Here is a 24,868-nt window from a genome sequence, read left to right as displayed (position 1 = left end):
AGCTTCTGATGAGCAAGCCAGTACAGACTTTATGACCATTATCAAGATTAGGGAGATCTGATTGCTGGAAACCATGTTTTCTCTATTATTGTTTCTATACACGACCATGATGACCCCCCTTTCCTTCTGACCCTTATGTATTAAAGGGGTGTTAGCTCATCAAAGCCATGAGGCGACTTCGACATGCTTCAGTCATCAGTGATTGGTATTATGGAGTTGATTTCCACTTGCTATTCAGTTCAGCTCGTCAGTAGAAGGCTCCCTCTCCACCCACAGTCCTCTCCTCCATCACCCCCCTCCACGTATGGTAATAAGCATTGCAGCAGTGGCTTCCCTCATCCTCTTATACACATCTCTTTCATTCCTAATTCATATTTCTGTCTCTGTGTGTGTGTGTGTTAATACACATATTGGCTGCACTGCTGCAGATTGCGCTGCTATATATCTTTGATTTGGATATTATCGTTGGATTATGGGAGGAATCCATTTAAAATGAGAAATTTTGCTATAATTGATGTGTATGGTTTTGTTGTTGATATTGTGTGGTAATTATTGGATAATCTATTATGAGTGTGTGTGTGTGTGTGTGTGGTGTGTGCATCTCTGCACTGTTGGGTGGATCCCACCGTGTTCTCTGGTGCTTTCAGTTCTGTGTGAAAAAAAAACAGAGTTTTTCCACAGCTAAGAGTCTAACTCCAAAACATCAAAGACACAGAGAGAGAGAGAGAGAGAGAGAGAGATAAAGGGAGGGAGGGGTATGCCCTGTATCCGGGTAATGATGGAGGAGAGAGATGGAGGAGGGGGGACAAAAGAGAGAGAGAGAGAGAGAGAGGTATGGGAGGGGGTGAGGGAGAGAAAGCAACCAACCAGCAAAAGGAGAGAGAGAGAAGGAGAGAGAGAGAGGGACTGTGAACATGCTGAGGGGAGGGAGGAGGGGAGGATAGCGAGCGAGGGATGGGGAGCTTGCTGGACTGAGCGGATAGAAGTGTTACTACAGAGCTGCTGCTGCTGGAGGACGGGCTGGGAGTCGAGGATAATGCTCCATCCGTCAGTGTACAGCGGCACACAGGACACCTTGTAATTTCTCGTGGCGGCGGCGGTGGCAGTGGCTGTGGAGGAGGAGGAGGCTCTTCATTGTTGCAGCAGTGATTGTCTTTTCTTTTTTTTCTCCCCCTTTAACCACAGTCTTCTTCATCATCTTCCTGCACGCCCCTCCTCACTTCTTATTCCTCTGCAACTGGCAACCGCTGGGTTCCCCCCCTCCTCCTCTCTTTTCTACTTCTGTCCCTTTTTCCAGAGGAGGGATTTCTGTATTTCATCAGGGATTGTAGAAGACAGTAAGAATGTTTTCAGTCTTTTCTGTTTTCTCTCATGATGGCATGCATGGAGATGGAGGGGGGTTGCATGGCAAAGCAGAGTAGAAAATGATGATATGTTTGTGGAGGGATAGCGCTGGAATCAAAAGGGTGTATGTGTGTGTGCAGCAGGGAGCGGGTGGGGGGGTTTGCATGTTCAAGTTCACTGCATTAATGTGACACATGAACTCCTCTCTCACATGGCTGTAAAATCCCAGCTTTATTGAGAGTGAGAGATACAGCAGTTGCACAAAATAAACACTTGTAATGAAAATATGAAAAACAAGAAAAGCAAATGGATCTTTGCAGTGGATCCGCTGAGGGTATGCACAGATACAAGGAAGGCAAAGCGAGCAGTGTTTGGCAGTGGATTACTCCTTGATGCCAGCAGATGAATACTCTGCCCCAGCTTCACAGCGAGGCAGAAGAAGAGGGGACTAGAGAGAAAGTGGGGAAATCAAGAGAGCAGGAGGCACTATGAAGGGACAAAGATTCATTGACATGGCGTCGCAAAATCTGACAATGCATATCAATCAAAACAGGGCTGATGTATGAGAGATACTTGTCAGCTCTTGAATTTATCGTGTGAAACTGATAATCCCTCCCACATACATTTTCATGCATGCCTAGGGGTGCTGATGATCTGGTGCACAGTGCATAAAATCATCTACTAAATCACACTTTTGGCTACCCTGGCATATCGACTGTAGCATGTAAGGCAGGATATGCATGGATGAACATGGACATAGTTGCACCTTAGCGTTAGAATTGTGCAGTATCATGAGCAGATATAGTAAGTGCTTCGCCATGCATTAAAACATCAGATGCATTTCATAGCTGATGTTCAATCTGCTGTCTTCTCACCTGAGCAGATGCCTCTACAAGAAAAGGGTCACACTGCCAGCAGGGAACATGTGTTTGGTTTGCCCCCGTCATTATCTCTCCACCTGAGTTGAGTCTATCTATAGATGCCAGCAAACACAGCAGGAAAGTGATTGCAGGTCACTTAACAGGGCACACATAATTACACACAAGCTACTTATGTATTGAGTGTTGCACAGAGCAGCTAGGAGGGTTTCAGTAGAATGTGGCAAAATTGAAAGTTGATCTGCTAATCCCTTGTCGGAGGCGTTTGAGCACAGGAGACGTGGCCGTGTGTTCAGTTTTGGTTTCACAGAGGCTTGGACAATGGCGCACGGCGGGCACATCACCCACACACACAGTCATAGTAACTCACACATGCTATTCATGCTCTGTATGTGATGTGTCGCCTCAGGGACATGGAGGTAGAGGATGGCAGAGTGGATCATCAGAGAAGACAGCCAGCATAACACATCATGAGGGCAATTTGTGACAGCGGAAACTTCTAACGCCACCATCAGTTCATTAATGGTGGATTTGGGCAAGTGTAGAGTCTGTATTGATGTATAAAAGTGAAGTGCTTTTGACAATGTGTAGTGATTACTCTGTTAAGCGTCGGTGTCGCTACATGACTCAGTCTGTGCTTTGAGTGGTGCTCAAAGTTGAAACATACTCACCACATACGGGTGTCAAGCAGTTGCCACAGGCTAACTTATTGCTACCAGCTCTCCATAGATTAGTTTCAGTGGTGCTTTACTAACTCATATAAAAAGAAACCATGCAAAAAACCATAAAACTGCACATGTAGGATCAAACATTTAAACTTTTTTCCATTAATTCTGCTGTTTTTAAGGCACACGTGTGATGAAGGCTGGACTGCAGGTCCACTTCATCACTATACCAGGTGATTTTTACTGATGTGCTCTACTAGTTTTGTAAACATTCGAGCTCTTAATTAATTTTGCAACATGCATTTTTGGAACCCAATAACACTATAATGTGGCACTGTACAATTCTGCAAACAACACATCTTTAAAATTTGCACATTATTATTTTGTGGATATGTTGGATGGTTGCTGGATATTTTTCTTTGTTTAAAAAAACAGTGGCTAATGTGTGGTTATGTTTAGGGAAAAAAACCCACTCTGTTATAGCAAGGAAAAGATCATGTTTTGGTGCCAAAAATGGTTTTGGTTGTAAAACCACTACTGAAAATGCTGCTGATGTCTTGCTTGAAAAAACAAACAAACACTGGTTTTGTTGTTTGTTGGTCTGCAGCCTGGTAGCCGTCTCACACCCCAGGTGTTGCGTCACCATTTCAGGAGCATCAGTAGCTAGTCCAGCTGAAAGGATGTAAAGATAAAAATTCACAAAATGTAGTTTAAAGGCTATTCTCTGGTGTTTCTTTTAAGTCATTATGGTGTTAACATACAGTTGTAGTCAACTACGTCGACATGGCACCAAGTAGCCATTTTTACCATCTGACCTGAAAAATGTTCTATTACATTTTTTGCTGGTGGAAAGTAAAAACGGGAATTTTCACTTTTGGGGTTAAGCAATGATCTACAGCCAGTCTCTCTGCTTGCATCATCAACAAGCCACTTTGTCAATGACTGAGTTCGTTTGATATATCTTCCTTCATTGTCAAACCAGTATGACACTCAACATGTAGCTGTTCATGTAATTTGTCCTCAGGCTGGTCAGATTTCCATTGCTTGATGCCTTTGAACGATGGAAAAAACAGACAAAACTCAGCATCAAACTGGAGTCTGTCAGTGTGATGACACTCAGAGGTTTGACCCAGTTTATCTGAGTCCAGATCTGTTTTGTTTGACTCCCTGGGAGCTCAGTTAATTTGGCCTGTGGAAGTGGAGTTGATCTGGTTCAACAGGCCGATGCAGCCGCTGTTGAGTGTTGATTAACTGACTGTCATGTCGTTTATACTTCCGCTGTTGTTTTGGCACAAAGAGAGTCAAGGTCCAGCAAACAGCCATGATTTGCCACCCCAGCAAATGAATTAAAATTCAGCCCACGTTAGCAGGAAAATGCCATTAATTCCTTCTTGGTCGGAGAGCATTATGGAACGCCTCACTTTAGTTCCACTACAGACACAGAGGACACAGCACACAGCTGACATATCCACCTGTGCAGTTCCCTCTTTGGGGATCTGGGGACCATTATCTCTTCTCACCACTCATTCAAGTCAACAAAGCTTGAAAAAAAGACAAGTTATCAGGACACTAGGGCAGAGCTTACCTGTCTGGAAGAGGAAAAACAGGTTGTGACAAAGATACGTGTTGATTCACTGAAATTAATTTGATTATTTTAAGCCATGTTTATTCAGAGTCATGGTCAACAGGGGAAGGAGAGACAGGTGGTAATACTGTGTCTTTTGGAATGATTACTCCTGTTTTCAGTTGCTGCTATGTTGACAACTTGTCCCATTGTCAAAGCCTTATTTTCTCAGAGGTTTTGCGCCAGTTTACTTTGCCTCTTCTCTCTTGTTATATTTGCCCAAGTGCAAGGAGCAGAGCTTAACTTTCTTTCCAATATTTGCAACGCTGCTCAGGAGGGGGGGATGTAGTTCATAACTCCAGATTTAGCCATCTCGTTTACTCTCTCACTCCTTCCGCTCTCTTTTTCTTATATCTCACTCATTCCTTCTGCCTCTCTTGCCGGCGGTAGACGACTGATCTGGGACAGACAGGCCTCCCCTGCGCTCTGTCCTACTTCAGCGTTGTCCTCTCTCTTGTTTCTCCTTATTTCTCTTCCACTGTCGTTTACCTCTATCCACCTTGATCTCTTAGCGAGTCGCTCTGTCTCCATCTCTATTAATCATTTCACTGTCTGCAACTGTTTTATCTTACCAGAATGATGGTTCTGTCTGGTGTTAATAGGCTGTCAGGGTGTTTTGGCAGCGTCATTAAAAACAGTAGACTTTTCTCCACGTGGCGTTATGTAGAAAATTGGTGCCTGTCTGCCATTAAAACATCATGTTTGATTCAAAGGTAGGTGACGTTTAAGAGTGGTTGTATGGGTGGTCAAATGGTACAAAAGTACAAAATAGGCTTGGATGGTATGTAATATTTAATACCATCATACCTTCCTGAAATTTGACTGGGGTACAGTATATGACAGTGAAAGTGTGTGAGGTCAAATCCCCTTAGCCGTGGGTGTGCTACTTTCTTTCAGCTTTTCAAACTAATAAATAGACAAAGGAAACCCACAAAGTGTCAGGAAAAGTAATATCTTACACCAGTTCTCCTTAATAATCAGAGAACTACAACTGTACACCTTTTGAATTCAACTTTCTCTTGGTCATGGAGGACTGACGAGGCTTAATTGCCATCACAAAATACACGCTTAATTTGAACTCAACAGAAACAAAATAAAACTCACCCAAACAGTCTTTGTTACTCTTGCTAGTAACCTAGTTAGTAAGTCCACTCTTCCCACAATCACCAGCTACGTTTGGCTGAAAGAAGTACAATTAATGAATTAATTAATTTAATAATTTCACCAAGTTAGATGTAAAAAAACATATAATGTAGTGTACAACAAGTAATTTTCCACAGTCTTCCTCTACAGCTCCTTAACCTATCCCTCCACCACTAGGTGTCGCAGTGTCTGTCAGCTCAGCTGCCTGTTCCACCAGCAAGGACTGGAGGGGATCACTAATAATGATACTAACTGATGTGAATGTCTGTAAAATAGTTCAGTGACAATCATCCAACAATTGTGGAATTATTTCACTCTGAACCACAAGGAAAAGTCAATCGATATACAAAATCAGTACGGGTACATCATTAAAGAGTTTCGAGAATGTTGTACAAAGTTACATGACAAACCTCCCAATTTCCTGATAATGATTTTTGAGTCTGGACTAAAGTGGTGGACTAACAAACAACACAGCATTGCTTTCCATAAAGCAACAGGCCTAATTAGAATATTGGCTTATTAATAGTTATCAGATATGGGCATTTTTCATATTAGGTTAAGTTTAATTAGTACTGGGCTTGAGTATGATTGTCCCCTCTCTACACTCCCCCACCCTTCGACTTTCAGTAAGGGACATGGATGTGTGAGAAGGAATAAAGCAGTCCAAAACATTCTGTGTTTTCCTCATAACTTTAGTGAGGTCCAAACACAGCTAAGTCAGACCATTACTCCTTAAAGTCTCGGCATCACTTCTGCCCAAACCCCCATGAGCTCAGCTCTCTCCTTTTCTTCCCCTTCTCTGCTTTTTCAACTACAAGAATCGACTGCCTGAACAGTGGCAACTAGTGCAAATATGTGATTCCAGAGCCTCTAAAACATTACTGCAAACACTAAGTTTGTGTAAACAAGATGGAACATATAAACTTAATAGTATACTTAGTCCAAGTTTGCACTATTATGTTTACACACACAATTTCACTTTTACATTAGTAATATTGTTCCATACCCGAGTACACTTGAGTCATCACCTACATACATTTGCTTATGTTAGTGCTACAGTATAGAGAAGAGCGTGAATCGCAAGATTACAATGGAGTCTGTCTTTGCAGTATGCCTGCTATTGTTTATGCTTTGGAAACAAAGTCGTGAACGACCCTCTTGCCTGCCTGCCTACTTATCACCCATGGCTGCACAGTTCAGAGGATGAGATCAGTGGGTGCTGTGTGCATGTTTTGGAGGAGACCTGTGGCATTAAGAGATGCCTTAGCAACATCACTCGCCAATTGCTTCTCATATTAAATAGTCCATCTTTCCGTACAATTGTTTTTCACTCGTACCTGAGGACATATGAACCATACTCGATCTGGGCATGGATTGAGCTCAGGAATGCAACATAGTTTTCACAATAATCGAATGTAATGGACCTTTGGTCAAGTGTACTCGGATCCAGGCCCCCAGGTTCCTGATGTGAAAGCGTCTTTGCTCTCATTACTGTTATGAGCATCAGCCCTGTAAGTTAACATATTGATACAATTCTAATGCTAACTGACAAAACAAAATGACAAAAACTGCATCGCTTTCTGTTCACCATAGAACCTTTAAACACTACTGTCCTGAGTTGCAAGTAAACAGTATTTAATTGCTGTGTTGTCATGATATATTGGATCATATGAAGTAGCAGAACAGTGTACTCATAAGGCAATTTCAGAATTACTCTAAATGGTCAAAGTTAGAAATTGCAACCTACCCTATTAAAAAAAAGTTTTGGTTATCATAATAAATGATGTGTTTTTTCAGTGTATTTGCCATCACAGCACAGTTATGAATGCTTCTCTTGTTTTGGTTTGTTTTGGTTGTGTAGCCTATGTGTGTAAGTGTCTGTATTTGTCCCTGTGAAAACGATGTCCAGCTAGGCTTTGGTTCCTAAGGGGATACCCCACCCTCCATCCGCTTCCTCCCATCACACACACACACACACACACACACACACACACACACACACACACACACACACACACACACTATCACACACACTATCACACACACACACTGTCCTGTATCTCTGTCCTTCTCTCTCTCTTTCTCCTACCTCATCTCCTCACAAACAGATCACATCTGTCCTGTTGCAAAGACTCCATTCATGGTAATTAGAGGGGAGGCTGGTGGGAGGGTGGGGGGCTCTGGCCATACTCACATACTCAAAATGGCTAATTGCGCCATTGAGAGGCGGAGAGGGGTGGCAGAGTGGGTTTTTTTTTAGTTCTCCCTACAGTCACCACTGCATCATGAAAGTGGAGTTGCTATATTTAGCAGCAGCAGATGCATGGCAGCAGTGGAGCAGTGTTGGCCCGGGATGATGATCAGAGTGTAGGGTGGGGTGTGATTTGTGCATGTGTGTGTGTGTGCATGATTAAAGGCAGCAGCATAAGCATCAGCCACAGAATCTAATGCTGCATTCGGGTCCAGTGGGAAAGACAGAAGATATGAGCTTCTTAAGCAGTGTTTGCTTTAGTTTTCAGGTGGGAAATACAACATTAAAAGTTAGGGACTGGCAACAAGGACAACATTCTGATACATACAGTTAGCCTTTGAGAGCATTGGCCTTTAATTTTTATTTTGATTTATTGACTTTTAAATGCTATGGCAGGCTGATTTGTGATGTAATGATTGATTTTCTGTAACAAAAAAAACCCCTGAATACCCCTATTTTCAATTCTTTTTGTGACCTAAAATGAGTTCAAACATAAATACTTCCATGTTTTTTTTATGCTGGAAATCCTGAATTTGTTCTCACTCTTATTCCCATAAGCCTTGAGAGCAGCACTACAGCCTGATAGGATCGTGAGCAGCATTCAGAGAGTATCCGACCAAAGCAAGTGTTTCATGTTCTTTTATCTGTGAGAGGCTCATTTGATTTAAAACAAAATGTGAAATGTGTGAGATCTGTGTTAGCTGTAGAAGGAATTGTGCCATATTGAAGTCTGATCACTTATGAATAATGTGTAATCTCTTCTAGCACTTGCAAAGATTCTTGCAAATCAAAGCCTCTGTGTCCTGCTCTATATTATTTAATGAATATTATGATTTTCTGTTTTATGGTGTTTCAGTCAGTAGTTAAAGTTGCCCACATAAAATTGATGTCAACTAGATTGGCAGTTCAGTCCTGGACCTTTGTGTTGTTGTGATTTCTGCCAATGTTACTGTAACTGTGTGACTTGACTCTTTGTACAAACTGAAATTGGTGTCAGGTTTGCTGCTTGTGACTGAAAGGTGTCAAGCTGCATCTCTTTGTTTTCAATACATAGTAAAACCCTGCCAGGAAACAGCTGCAGCTGATGGAAAATGCAGTCTGCTGGGATTAGCTTTTGACTCAACATTTTCTAATGTAGCGATTAGCTTTGACGTTGCAAAGACAATTTATTATTTCTTCTTTCCCTCTCTCTGTATTTTCATTAAAAAGCAGTATTACATCTCAATTTGTTGCTGCATCTCAGCGAGAGAGAAAAAAAAAAGAATAGGGCCTGATTTAATTCACCTCCACTAAGCTGCAGCCCTCTGTTGCCATATTCCTTTTCAAACAGCAACTGATCTGTCATCAGGATGCAATGTGTTATTTTTGGTTTTTCATGCTGATTCTCCCTCTCTGCCTGCCTCCTCCTCCACCAATGAACTTGTCATGGACAGAAGTGTGTGTTGGTGTATGAGCATGCACCTTATCTGCCTGTTTATGTGTGTCAGTTTGCACCAGCAGTAGGCAGCAGTGGGTGTTTTAAAGTTTATGCGAGATGATGAATCGATGATGTGCGGGCCAGGGAGATTTGGGCGTCTTGCTGCATTAATAATGGAAGCACAGCTGGCAGTATTTATAGTAACAGTGGAAGGGGGGCCGTGGCAGCGTGAATGGGAGGTGATATATGAGATACAGTACATCCTGCCAGCTCGCCTGGACATCAGACAGTGTGAGTTCCCTCACAGTAGGCCGTGCTGGATGTGAAATTGGCTGACGGGTTGTGGGGGGATCTGATGGTGGCATGTGCACAAACACACACCCATTCACAATTCTGTGCATACATTTGAACCCAATACAACACATACTCTGATCTCTGCAAAGCTCAGGTGTTCATCAGAGTCAGAGAACAAAAAGAATCAATCAGTTGACAATCAGTAAGTTGTTGAGAATGTCAGGAAGAGAATGAATGGAGGAGGGAGAGAAGAATAGAAGTAGTAGCTGGAAATGGAGGGAGAAACATGGATGGAGGCAAAGGAGATAGAGCCTATAGAGATGTTTGATGTGAAGCCATATTGATTGGCCTACATAGCTTCGATTAAAACCGTGAACATGCGATGGCTTCCCCCCTCTTTTGGTTAGAGTTTGTTAAGTCTGACTGACTTGATTCCTCGCAGTTGTTCGTCTCCTCTGCTTTTGTTGCTTATCTGTCACTGTAAAGGCAGATAACAAGAAACACAGATGACAGTCGCACAGCCAATGTGGCCACATCCCAGTGGATTATTATAATGAAGGACAAGGAGATGAACCTATTTTTGCACATGACAGCAGGGATGTGAAGAAATAAAGAGCACTGATATCATGCAGCAGTGACTGTACTGTCCCATGACACATGTGACTTCATTTCTGTGATCAGTCATGCAGAAGAACTCAAATCCTTTACTTAAAGGGTATTTTTTTGGCGTTAAAGTGGCTGATAAGAGCAAGTTTTTGAAATTGGTCCAGTATTGAGTGACAGGGCTGTACCACAAGGGGCAATAGCACACAGTAAATTTACATCCTCTAAAAGAGTAAGATCCTTTTTGTTTAACCCAGAACAACCAACAGCCCCAAAACTGCTATTGTCAAACATGCCAGACTCCATTTAAATATACAGTAATTTTACCATAGTAAAACTTCAAAGTACACAGAAACAAAACTCAGGTAAAAAACATCTTAGAATATCTTTCCACTTTTTTTGAACAATCACCAACTCTGTTTACAGTCTGGTGATCTTTGCAATAGCAATTTTGGAGCTGTTTCTTTTTAAACTAAAAGGATATTACTCTTTAACAGAAAAGTTCTATCTCTGTCTGAAACCTTTTCATAATGTTGTCAGAATAGTCTGAGCCTGTCAGTGGCGTTCACTTTTAGAGAGCGTTACATAATGGTGAGAACATCCACCGTGTGATTATATTGGAGCCCACTCTTGACTGCAGCCCTTTCACTCAGTATTGGACCAATTTCAAAAATTGTTGTTCCCATTAGTCATTTAGACACAACAACATGGGAAAATTGGGCTTAGGTTGAGAAAATCTGAAGTTACCCTTTAAGGCAGGCATGTCAAACTGGTCCACAGGGGGGCCGGTGTGGCTGCAGGTTTTTGTGCCAACCAACCAAGAGCACACAGTTTGACCAATCAACTGTCTGAAGACGGAGATCAGTTGATTAAATGAGTCAAGTCTGGTGTGCTGCTACTTGGTTGGAAACAAAACCTGCAGCCACACCGGCCCCCCTGTGGACCGGTTTGACATGCCTGCTTTAAGGGAAAGTATACACTAATGTTATAATACTACTTAAAGTCCTACACTCAAAAGCTTATTTAAGTAGAAGTACAGAGGTATTAGCAGTCAACTGTACTTAGTATCAAAGTAAAAGTACTTGTTCTGCAGAAAATTGCTTTGGTGGTGTTGTGTTATACAAACACTGAATAATATAGTATAGATGTATTAATTCTGAAACATTAATGGGGTTTTTACTTTTGTAGTTGGTTGAGATAGATGCGAATTTACCTTTTTCTATTCCCGCTGATATACTGCTGAGCATTTTAATTAGCAAAATCCACAATCTCATGAACACATTTCTGTATATAATTACGTGTTAAAAAAAGACCCTTTAACTATTTAAAAATCTGACAGTGCAGTAAAAATACTATATTCAAGCAGTTTTTTTGATGAATTGGTTTAGAAATGTATTAAAAATGTCACCCTGCAAAATAAACATTATGAAATTTGTCTCTGAAAGTATAAAGTAGGAAAAAATAGACATATTTAAAGAAAGTATCTCAAAGTTTTACTTAAATACAGTACTTGACTAAATGTTGTGGATACTTTCCACCCCTGTCTGTGACTTTGTATATGATTGTTGGTGTTGTTGTCTTAGGAGAAAAGAATAAATGAGCAGCTAGGTTATGCAAAATCTCAGCTGATATAAATGTGCTATTGTAAACTCCGAATTGATGATTAACTGGCATTTGTTTAGTCTGTGTGGGAAAAAAATCCCATCCTATACTTGCTAAGTACAGAGTTGGGGGAAAGAAGCGTTTAAGTGATGTGTCTATTTGGGATGCTGTATCTGTCTGAGGAAATAGATTTTCCATTCAAAAGCCTTGAAACGTGAAACCACAGATCCTCCTGGAAGAAGTGCTGATTCAGCTGCTGCTGAACCGCAGGGAGCTCAAAAACTCCCTTCACTCGGTCAAACAAGGCTTTCTCACACCATGACAGCTTTGTCCTGCTTTTGGCCCCCTGTTCGTTCCACCTCATCTTGTTAGACAGCATATGAGTGAATCACAGCTCTCATCATGTCTGTTGGTTTAAGGTGTTCAGTTCTTACCACTACATAATACCTGGCCTTTTTTTGTGTCAGAGCTGCACGCTCATCACAGCCCCAGCTTTGGTCAACTCCCAGTGGGTCAGGATCAAAACTTGCATTGCTAAGCCGACTCTGCTGACGGTCATTGCTTTTCTGACAGGACTTCAAAGGACGTTTTTCTGAAGAGAGAGGCAAAACAGAGGCTCCTTTGAATGTGAGACTCGTGAAGTTGGACGGGTGATTTATTTCCTGTTGGCCTGTAGAAAACAAAAAAGGGACGACCTGGAGGTTGCCACATGGTCAGGCTCCCAGTTGGCGCCTGCAGCCACGAAACAGCATCCACCTTTAATATTTCACAGCCCCTCGTATGTTCAGACAGTCTCCTCCCCTACAGCTACTCCTGTTGTGGCTTATTTATTCATGAGCACCCCATGCGCTGCCAGCTAATAGTTCCATCTTGGCCCTCAGTGCGGCCCTAGATAAGCAGCAAGTGGGTCCTGCCACTTTGAGCCGAGCCACCACTTAGCTCTTCAGCCAGACAAGAGAGAGGAGTCTGTGTGATTTAGGATATTACTCAGCTCTCTGAAACACGCAGCATATGGAGCTGCGAGCAGGAAACAAGTAAAGATTCTGAGCAGTCCCACGGAGATTTAGTGGTGATGATGAATAAAGTTGATTAATTAGCAGACTATTTGAATGTGATCTCGGCTCTCTGGCTCCCCAGCTGATTGACTGTCTTCATCTCTTCTGTAGAGAATAGAGAAGCTTTAACAAACACTGTGGCCTCTTGCATGCATGCTGAGAAATACTGTTTGTGCTTGTACAAGACGATTAGTCTGGTAATCGAAAAGTCAAGTGACAGAAAAATAATCAGCAACCAAGTTTGTAAAGCAAAATTACCAGACATTCTCAAGTTCCAGCATCTCATTTCTTTCTTTCATGTGATAGTTAATGAAATATCTTTTGGTTTTTGACTGCTGGTCACACTAAGACATTTGAAGACTTAACCTTGGGCTGACAGAAACTGCGATTAGCATATTTCACAGTTTTTAAAATATTTCAGGGCAAGTGATTAATTGTTTAATTAAAAAATAATGGCCCTATTATAAAGTAACATAGAGTGTGTCTTTTTTGCAGTCAAATATACCGTACTGGGCTATATGTACTCTAGTACATCATTGCATGGCAAACAACTTATTAGTGTTTTCAAGATGGATTCACTTCTGACCTTCATTTGCATCCAAGATTTGTAGATACTGTTCAGTTATACAACCTATATTTCCTGTGCAAGTAAAAACCTGTGGTACTTTCACAGACATGTCTGCCAAAACGACTCAACTTGACTTTGACTTGTTATCAATGCAGTAATGTTTTTTTTAAAGATTATTTTTTTTGGCATTTTTCCCTTTATTGATAGGACAGCTTAAGAGAGACAAGAAAGGGGTGAGAGAGAAGGGGAATGACAAGCGGCAAAGGGCCACAGGCCAGAATCGAACCCTGAATGCTGCTGAAGCCTCAGCCATACAGGGTTCACACTCTAGATAGTTCACGTGAAGTCTTAGCAAAGAGAGGGTTCCCTCTAGATTAGTCTAATCTACACAACTTTGTCTAGTCCACAGGGGTAGGACCAACAAGCAGTTTGCTTAGTTTTACTCCAGGGATACTTAACTTGCTTTGCCTGGGGGAAACTTTTGCAAGATGACAGGAGGCCTGGAGCCAGATACAGCATTCCCGCACAGGTCAGATGTAGGTAGGGGCGTTTGTAGGAATTGAGGAAATTTGGGGCTTACATTGGACCTCTGTCAGGTGTCTGGGGGAATTTTTTTTATCATTATCTTAAAAATGTTGGAAATTAAGTGTATTCAGTTCAGTGAAATTTGACTTCGGTCAGTCATCTATGTTGTGCTGCTTGTGTAATGTGTGTAGGCAGTAGCTTGAATTTATTGCACATTTGTTTAGCATAGTGTATAGCTGTATTGCCTATGATATATGAAATAGTAGGAAATTACATTTCGATTTTTTATTTTTTCTGTGGGGGGTGGGGGCTCGCGGAAGATATGGTCCCCTCAGTGTTGTGGCTGTAGCCTTGCTTTGTATCCATCCATTTCCATTTTTTCGTAATATGAGATTTTACATTTCGCTTTAAACACATTAGGGTGATTTTTCGCACAAACCCGGCAAGTCAATAGGACAAAGCAGACCAGACGCCAAAGCAAAATGAATGAGGAAACTGTCATGGCGTCCGAAAACAATAATAATTTGCATCTAAGGATGGTGTTGTTGATGACAGTAGTAAGAAGCTAACAGCGGTATGCCTCTCTGCAGCTCAAAAATCCACCATCACATTAAACTCCACCCGTCATCACAAAACCGACAAAGACAGGTATGTGAATATGTATTTTAAGCTAAGCTTCTTGCTCCCACCTCTGCATAATAACGATTTGACCTTATGACATTAGTTTGCTGTGTAAAGCAAGTGATCCCCCGAAAGTGATAATAGATACCCTAGTTTTGGAATCGCTTAAGATTTCAGGATACAGAAGTGTCTCCTTCCTAACTAACATTTTAGCTCTAAATATCAAAAACTAAACTGTAATATACTTTATCGAGTAGATATGCTGAAGAGTTTCAAAATAAGAGTTGTATCTTGTTGCTCAGTCAAAGCAGAGGTTGCTTTGTGTGTGGCTCTGACATTCATCAGCTGTCAGGATTTGACAGCTCCTTGTAAACAACCTAACCTCTGTTTGATCAATAGGTACGCAAATGAGCTATCCTCTGGCTCAGGGGACATCAGCAACCTTGTAGTAACATTTGTATACAAATTAATATTGCAGGTGACCTATGCAGTCCATAAAAGGGAGAGAGAATAGAGGCTTAGAGACAGGAGAGAAAGACAAATCTTTATAAATTACTGGTGCTGATTATAATTTTTCAGATCTGACTGGCCCTGCCTCCAGCACCATTTATTAAACTGAACGTAATAGTCTAGACAGGAATTTAAGTGTAAAATACCTTAATAGCCACTGTGTTTGGAGGAAATATTTGGTAGCCCGGAGTAAACACCATTTTGAACCATGGAGAAATGGGCTGTGAGGTCACTCTTACCCGCTCATTTTTTTCTTGCGTCTTCATGTTGCTTCATACCACCCACGCACATCGTCACTATAATCCACTGTTGTTTATATATAGGGAGGCCTCTGGGAGTTTGTTTTATTGCTGTCCCCCAACATGTCTTCAGATCCTCTTCCTGTACAACAGTACCATTTCTTTTGATGCTCAAAAATCAGAGAGAAAGAATTGGATAGATGTCTTTGGGCTTATTGTTGGCATGAAAGCTTTTTGATGTCTTGTAAACACACGTGTTGGTGAGTGTTTTGCAGTTGGAGTGTTTTGGCCTTGGTTTCCTTTACAGTATGGGTTAAAGTGATTTATAGTCTCAGGGTAGGATGTTTAAAAGTAGGGGCCAAATTTGCTCTGTCCACCACTTAAGTGCGCCCCATATGGGCTGAGGCCTTTGCAGCGCCACATGTTCGATTCCAACTTGTGGTCCTGTGCTGCTTGTCATTACCCTTCTCTCTCCTGCATTTCCTATCTATCTGAAGCTATTTGTAAAAAACAGCAAAAATGCTAAATAAAATAATCTTAAAACAATGGTTTTGATGGGAATAGATGCACCAGCAGCAATGCACATATGTTGTATAGCCCATGCAACTGTATTTTATTGAGTGTCCTTTTTAGCAAAATGCTCTGAGTGAATTTGAGTTTCCTCTGGGAAACTGTTAAGTAAGAATGGAACGAGTGGATCTGGTATTGGCTGCTATTGTTAAGGTTAAAAGGGGTTATAAAATTTGCAGTCTTGGCTCGGACAGTGGCGTCTCCGTGTTGTTGTTTTATGATTCTCATAAGTATAGGTGCAGTGTGATTTGTTGCCTGTATACGCAATGCAACAGAGAAATCAACCCCATTTTTGAAAACAAAAGGAGGCAGTTTTTTTGCTGCTTTTTTGTTCTGTGTGAAAGTACTCACGACAAAAACAATAGTTTGAAAGAATACATTAATGTCAGAATTAATCACACGAAATGAAAATACCCGGCTCCTTAAAGGCCTTAAGATTGTGAACATGGCAAACATTATACCTTCTCAGCATCAGCAAGTTAGCATTATCATTGTGAGCATTTTGGTATGCAGATTTTAGCCTTTAGATCAAATCACCAGTATACAAGTACAGTCCCACATGGGTGCTAGCATGGCTGTTTGTGTTCTTGTTGGCGTGCTTAGTGGAGAGACTGTATCTTGACATCGGTGAGTGTAGGTTGCACAGAAGGGGTATTCTGGGACACAACATGTGCTGGTCTTCTTTTCAGAGTTGTCCTGGGCCTAATTCTACGAAATTTCCATGATGAAAACACAAGTGACGCTGTTGTGCACCCCGCCCTCTCTTCTTTTACTCAAACCAGGTTCCTCCACCGGCGCTCACCCTAGTTTAACAGCACAAGGGATGGTTACATGTGAATGTGCGTAGAACACGTGGCTTCATTGTGCTTCGTTCGGACTCTCCTGGGTTCTTGCAGTTTAGATCGACATTTACTGTGACGTTAAGGTCCCTACTGGAGGATGATTGCATATGTACTCAATTGACCAGAGGGTCAAAGTTTACACACATTATTAGCCTTCATCCATCTGTATGCACAGCTTGATCAGGGATTGCGGCGGTGGATGCAAGTCCTTACACACACACACACACACACACACACACACACACACACACACACACACACACACACACACACACACACACTCACTCACACAAACAGGCTGTACAGGAGGGTTGAGTCCATTTGTGCGCAACAGAGTGCCATTTTGTGTGTAGATGTCAAACAAGGAGGGAAGGAAATTGGCCGTTCCAGTTTAGTGGCAGGAAAGTGGGGCGATCTGTTCTTTGGAAGTTTCCCAGCGAAATTTCCTGGGGACCAAGACACTGAAAATATCTATCTATATACACCCAATGTCCTACATACTGTAAAAGAGAGGGTGAACCAAAGAGGAAGATAGAGAGAGAGAGCACATGAAGATACATGTGTGTTTGAAAGAGATAAAAATAGAGAGGGAGGGAGGTTAAATGTCACTGTGCTGGTGGGATATCAGTCTTTTGATGGCATCACACAGATAGATGGATTGAAGCTTAGTAAAACCAGGTCAAGACTTTAGCAAGTCACCCAACAAAGTTACCTCATTTCCCCTCTCACTTCTGTGGCATAAAAACCCCTCAAGTAGAAGCAGAAATGCTGCCTCATAGCCCTATTTCCCTCTGCTCATTGTCTTCTGCCACTAATGTCAGGTTCAACTGTGGCGTGTGTATGAAACAGGATTTATTTGGATTACATTTACACCTGGCAACTGTGTCTTGAGTTAACAAACAGAGATCAAATCCATCTTCCCTCGCCAAAACACGGATTAGCTAAACATGCCACTTCCTCCTGTGAGTGTTGCGTCTTTTGAAACAGATGTTAAATGGCTCATCTCACTTGTTTCCCATCCATGAATATCTTAACATTTCTTTTTTTTTTGACAAATGTGTTGCCACCTGAGCCACCAGCCACCTGTTTAATTTCTTGATTTGAGCTTGAGTGCATACTGGGTAAATCACAACTGGAATTCACAATTGACTACAAAAGATTCTGAATGTGCAGTGAATGTTAAAACGGCCTCAAACATTTTTGTAAGGCCAAAAAACAGCTAGTGGTTATGTGTCTTTGCTTTCTAGGTCAGGGTTACCACCAGGATGAATCTGATGGATGTGCTTCAGGTGTCTTGGGACACACGTAAAACAAATCAATGAGTGATGTATCATATTTAGTTTTTTACAGCCAACGCAGCTAAAATTAATGACCAAAATGTTGTTTCACATGCTGTAAAAGGCTGCTAGTCAGTGATTAAAATTCAGGAATAACTTTACTGTATACACAACACAGCAGCATATCAACACATTATAAAAAGCAAGAATGACATAGCCTGTGGGTGCATAACACACTGCTGTGTCTTAAATCTGAGTCTCAACAACAAACGCTATTGAAAGCAACTCTGCTGACAGAAGAGATAAATATAAATGCTGTCAGATGTTTGCGAGCGTACAAGTGAATTTACAGCAAATCAAACACAACACTGCTAGTAAAATGCATACAGTTTTCCATCTCCTAATGCCCATTAACTGCCTACTCTATATAAACTTATACTTATATTATTGATTTCAAGACATTTAAGGTGCTTTAAATGTTGCCATTTTACTTGCAAACACTGGATATGTTACATTTGTACGTTTATAGCAGATATGTTGAAACTTACTATCCAAATTTTATATTTTATGTTGTGACGGCACTGTATTTAACATGTAGTTAAGTTTAGGCACAAAACCCACTTAGTTAGGGTGACTAAAGCATCATATTTTTTGTTTAGAATACATGGTTTGCTCGCTACAAATATAGTTGGAAATGTCCCAACTAGGCTTGGGCTGTATGTAATATTTCATACCTTCATACCCTCCAGAAATGTGTGCGGCACAACCCCTTACCCCCCCCAGCCAGTGTGCTACTTATTTTCAGCTTTTCAGATTAATAACTACAGAATAGAAACCCACAAAATAACAAGAAAAATTATCCTTACACATATTTTCCTTATTAAACAGAGAAATACAGCTGTTAACCTTTTGAATTCAACTTTCTCTCGGTCACGGAAGACTGACAAGGCTTAATATTCTTGTTAACTCATAAGGCACACTTCATTCGAACTCGATAGAAACAACAACAAAAAAAAAAACACCCAAACCATCTTGGTTACTCTTACTAGTGATCTAGATGTCCACTGTTCCAACAATAATCAGCTCTGTCAAAATAAATCTTTAGATGGAGCTTGCTGTTTTGCCTTCAGATGAATAAGGAAACACTGGGCATCGTGTTCCAGGACAGCGCTCCATTCATGCTTATAAAAGCTGTGCACTGCACAACGCTTTTACTGTACAGACAGAGTGGTATCATTACTCTTAACTAAATCTTGGCAAGGAAGTGGAAAAGCCTGTTTCACAAAATGTATAAGTACTTCTATTAAATCAGTAAATTTATATGTTGGACTGTACATTGAATGATGTACATGGTCCCATAATTGAATAAAGTACAGTGCAGTCATTTGTACCTCTCGTTTATAATGTAGATGATAGGGCTGTCCCTTGAAGGTTGGAATCATCAGTTGGAGATCACTTAGTTGACTGGGATTCCTTCAAGTTGAGCAGTTTCTTTTTCTTTTTTTTGTCATTCACTGTGCAGTGTAAATTAAGCTCCACAGTTAGTGATACCCGCTTTCACACTGCTCTTCAGTACAGGCAGCTGCATACATGCATGCCAAGAGAAAGAGAGAGGCCTTCCCTGGTCAGCAATGAGATAACGTTATCTTCTGCCCTCTGCTTAGAGATGGTGAATTTACAGCTTGCAGCAACTTAATATGATCTCTGGCTATGGTTTGATATTTAGTGTAGGCAAAAAATGATGTTGCACATTTGTGACCCCTCGTTAATGTAGTTAGCTTGTTTACTGCATTACGTGAATGTTACTGTCACACATAATGTTCCGCTAAACCCTGTTCAGATTTTCAAACTCTTTTTGGATAAAAGGAATAGTTGAATATTTGTATTTAACAGCCAAATCTCATTTGACTGACATAACTCTAAGTCAGATGCAGCCCTGGTACATAAGAGACATAATGTATAATCTATATCCGATTGTGTCTCTTACTTTATTTGAAGGTATGGGATATACAGTAATTTGGGTAACAAAGCAGATTGAGCACAACTGGCTACCCAAACACATCACAGACGCATTACAAAATCATGTGCAAAATATTATACATTGACAATAAGTGACTGCTAGAATCTCATTAATATTATGTTAAAAGTATCTTGTACACTTTCCTTTGTGCAGCTGGTACATCTGTAATTTGAAAATTGATTGAGTTCGCCAGCTGTTCATACAGGGTGTTCTCACTTCCCTCGTGGAGTGAACATCTCTGATTGCTCGACGAGGCGAGGGTAAGCTGGGTTAATTTAGTTTTAAGTTTCTGACCTGACTTAAAGTGTAAATGGCACGACCTGAAACTGACACAGCTCTCCGAGGAAAATGATAGAGAGTGAAAGAGAGATAAAGATTTATGACAGTGAGATATGAAGCGGGAGAGATGATTATCACTTGTTGGCATTAGGCAATATCTAATCGCTCCATCGCCCTCTTCATCTCCACTCAGAGACACACATAAACTCACATGCACAGAGCTTTCATTATGAAGGTCTTTTATGTATGAGTCATGACTTTTCTCTTGGGAACTGATTATCACTTTTTCCTCTCTCATAATTCTCCCTCTGTCCTGACCTGTTCCAGCTTAATTGACGATGAGTGATTCTCTCAAAAGTTTTTTCAGCCTTTTAACTCCACATTCATTTTCTCTGCTCCATCCTTGAAGATCAGCCAATATCTTGCTAAAATCAACCTTGAAAAAAAAAAAAGAATAGATAACTAAGAATGTGTAACGAACAGGTCCATCACACCAGTCACTTTCAGAAGGTCGATGATTGCTCTGTGGTGTGGGTGGATTTTACTCAACAGCTTCAAGGTGCCAGTCTGTAAAGCCTGCAATAAAACCTTCTTTTGCCTGCTTTAAGGTTCTCCTCATCATAAAAAAGTCATTATGGCTTACAGTGCTTATAAATGCTATTTCAGAGCCTTTTCTACACATATTACAAAAAAGAGGGACTCCTTTCAATTTTTTGGCATGAAAATGCAGACAGAGTCCAAAAATGATGAACATCAATACAAGCTCTGGCTTTGGCAACGTCAACCAAAAAAATGTTGGCATTGCTTTCATGATACGACCCCACCTTCATCCTTTCTGCCTTCTGCTCTTCCCTGCTCTTCACCGCTCATCCAGAGTGAGTTCACACCTCTGATTTCACAGCCACCTCTCACATTCAACTCCTTTTCTCGTTATTCTCCTTCAGTGCTCTTTTGTCTTCCTGTTCCATCACAATATCTGTACTTTCTATACTCCCTCTCCTTCTCTCACTATCACTCACTGTCCTCCAGCTATGCATGTCATTTTCTTGTCTCTCTGGCACTTTGCCCTTTGCGATGTACTCCTCTTTCCTCTTAGCTAGCCCCTCATATTTTCAGCCATGCTCGCGGCATGGCTCTGTGGAGAGCAATGTCTATCTGTCGCTGGGTCATCCATCACTTTGGTCCCAACTGAAATATCTCAACAACTATTGACTGGATTGACATGAAATTTTGTACAGACATTCATGGTCCCTTGAGGACAATTCCTATCAACTTTCATCGTCCTCTTTCTTTTTTTCCTGTTGTGTCACTATGATGTTGACAGTTGTGGTTTCTATACAACTTTTGGGTGGATTACCATAAAATAAGGTGAAGATATTTAGCTTCCTTGGAAGATCTATCGTAATGACTTTGGCAACCCCCTGTATTCCTGTAGCACCAACGTGAGGTTTACAATTGTGTTTTTAGGCAAAGTATCTAGACAGCTATTGAATGTCTTCCCATGAAACTTAGTGCACACATTCATGACCACCTCATGATGACCTTAAATAATGGAGATGATCCCGCAATCTTTTCTCTGTGCCAGCATCAGTTCATTTTTCCACTCATATGGTTTATGATCTGCGAAACAAATGACATTCCCTTCAGCCTCAGGTGTAATTTGTCATTGTTGCTAATTAGCAAATGATATAAATGAAATTATAAAAGGCACAGAAGAGAATTTACTTCCTGAGGCAGCTGATGAAGTCCAACCTGCCAAAGACAATGATGGTGCACTTCTACACTGCCATCTATCCTCGCCTCCTCCATCTCAGCACAGCGTATCATTTGCTCTTTGAGAAGGTGATTCACTTCAGTCTGTTGTCCCTTCAGGACCCTGAGGGGGCAGGGAACATTGTGGTTGACTCCCCCTACTAATATTATTCTTAATACTGTGAACCTTTGTTCTTTCCCTAGAAAATATTTTTACACATTCAGTTCCTGGTGGGGGTCTCATCTTTTAAATGCCTGGGTTTCCCATCTTCCAGCTCTCACTCTTATGCAACGTTTTTGCAGGTCTGTGAATACAGTGCAGCAGGTGGAGCTCTCCATGAGTTCTTTTTCTCCTCTGCAACTGAATGTCACTCGCATGGTGGATAATTGATCTTTTGATACATTCACATCTGATTAGATCAGATCAATGGATAAGAGATGGTTGCAGATGTTTGTAAGTGAAAGCAAAGTTTTAAGCCCAGCAGAATTAATGGTTTAATTTCACTTTTAATGCATCTGAAATTCTGCTGCTCAACTCTGCCTATGCTTTGCTATGAATAACCTAACAGTGTGTATATACAGTATATATATATGTGTGTGTGTGTGTGTATGTGTGTGTGTGTGTGTTTCAGTGCCACTCCGAATTAACAGTCCAGCTCGAAAAATCTAACTGTGGCGGCGGATGATTTCGTTGTGGCAACCGAGTTTGAAAGAGAGACTGAATAAGAGATGTAAAAAAGCTGTAACCACTGTAATATTTTCACTGTGCTCCGTGCTGCTTTCTATTGTTTACTAACCTGTTTTCTGGCCAGTCTGTGATGTTGAACGTGACGCACCAGTAAAAAACAAAACAAAAAAGACCCCAGAAGGTATACTCGTCTACTAGAGCGCTGTGTACACGACTGTAGGCAAAACCTGTGTACACCTCCTAATTTTAGTGGAAGAGGGGTTTACGATGTGTTAGCATTTAGCATTTTAGCTTTTTTTGTTTGTGATGCGCTTTCACTCCCCTTTGTTAAACAACCTTTTATATTTGTATTTCCTCCCTCTGTTACTCTTCTCCTTTCTCTTGCTAATCACACCCCCTTACCTGACTCCCCCTTTGTCCTCTTCCCTCTCCTTCCCCTGTAGTTTCCCCTATCTTTGATTACTCAGCACTATGCAAAAATATGGATTGTTCACTTCCATTTATTATCATATCTGCTGGAGGTTTCCTTTCCTGGTTGGTCAGCTTTCTGACAAGACAGTACCAACGTTGCATCTTTCTCCCTCTCTCTCCGCCTTTGTTTCTGTGCCCTTGTCTCTTTTGTTCATCAATTCCCTCCAACAATTTGGTTTCCAGCCCTCTTCTCCTCCCCTGTGGTCTATTCACGCTCTCTATTTAGTCTCACAACTTGCTTAATTTTGTCATTTTTCTTTCATACCTCCAGCACTCCTCTAAATTGTTAGAAATAACTTAATGTAAGAGGCCTCATTAATTTTTATTGATATTTAAGAGAGGCTTTTTAACCTTTTCCAAAGCTTAAAAATGCAATTTATCTAGCTTTAACTCGTTATAACATAACTTTATTACAAAAGCCCAGTTAATACTTAAATTTACATTACTCAAATACTGTAATTAAGTATATTTTGCATACATAGGAGCTTTCATTTTGTGCAACTTTGACATACTGCACAATTTGCTCCATTACATTTATCTTATGCCAGTAGTTACTATTCACTACGGTAGTCATAAAGATTTAACATGAAAAACATAGGTTGAGATCATAAAATATTAATGTGGATTTAACAACTCATAAGTGAATGTGCAGGAGTATGAGTAATATTTAAAATACAGCTTACAGGTCAATGCACCAATAATGCTTATGAAGTAATAATAATGATTCATCATTTGTCCTTGGTTATCTTGGTTGGGTAATACAATCTGGATGTTGTGTCTGCTAAACTTCTACAGTTTGCTACACACTTGTCTGCCGTCTCCGTCTTTGTTCATGACTGTGAACAGAAGTTTGCCTGCTAATAGGCTTTCAAAAGTTGGAGGCTGAAATGCCGCCAGAGTCTGTATTTGTCACAAACAGCCCTGCACTCAGTGTGTTTGTTTGTGCTAGAAGTGAGGAGAAATTGAAAGAGAGACGGCACTATCATATATGTTCTCCAAACAGAAGAACACCTGTCAAATTTAACAAGATGTTTAGATGCTGGCTTCAAAGTGTGCTTTTGTTGGAACAAGTTAATGATTATGGCAATAATTCTAATTTTCTGTAAAGTGGTTCCATTTCTTTGGTATTCCCTCTAAATTGCACACAGTAGGTATATATTGCTCCACTTGCATCAAATAAATGATATATGATAAAGTGTCCCTGGAAAGTTGTAATAATTTTCAGTTATTGCCATGCTTTTATTTTTAAAGACTTAAAGGGAAACTTTGCAGACTTCCAGCCAGCTTTGTATTATAACAACATGAGTAGTATGTGTAAATGAACTGAGGCAAACGTCCCTCCATCTAAACATTGTCCAGATCTTCCTGCTCATCTCAATGATTTTTAATGATTTTCAGTGCCTCTGGGGCTGTTGCTCGAACTACAGATTGTATTTCCTCATTTTTGAATGCCTGCCCGTAGGACACAAACAGCATAGAAGCTCTCTTCTCCTTATCTTTCTCAAACTCAGATCAAATGGTCAAACTTAGCAGCGCTGATCAAATATAAACCAATACTCTGTCACTGTTATGCCTATTTCTTGCTTAAAATGTCTTTAGAAACATATTTAAGCCGCTGTTACACTTCAAT

The 24,868-nt window shown here is 40.8% G+C and overlaps 1 protein-coding gene across 1 annotated transcript in view; it reads left to right on the top strand.

Moving 5' to 3' along the window:
* Nucleotides 1–947: 947 nt before the first annotated feature.
* The window catches only part of shank1 (SH3 and multiple ankyrin repeat domains 1), a 133,486-nt gene continuing 109,565 nt past the window's right edge, over nucleotides 948–24,868 (top strand). The window contains exon 1 of the mRNA XM_042505266.2: nucleotides 948–1,337. The gene's annotated coding sequence lies outside the window, so the exon portion shown is untranslated. The remainder of the gene's footprint in view (nucleotides 1,338–24,868) is intronic.

The sequence above is a fragment of the Plectropomus leopardus genome, chromosome 18, assembly GCF_026936395.1.
Source record: "Plectropomus leopardus strain MGB_pleo_1.0 chromosome 18, ASM2693639v1, whole genome shotgun sequence".
NCBI classification, from domain to species: Eukaryota; Metazoa; Chordata; class Actinopteri; order Perciformes; family Serranidae; genus Plectropomus; species Plectropomus leopardus.
Note: the sequence above shows the minus strand (reverse complement) of the source record. Positions and strands in the feature narration are given on the sequence as shown.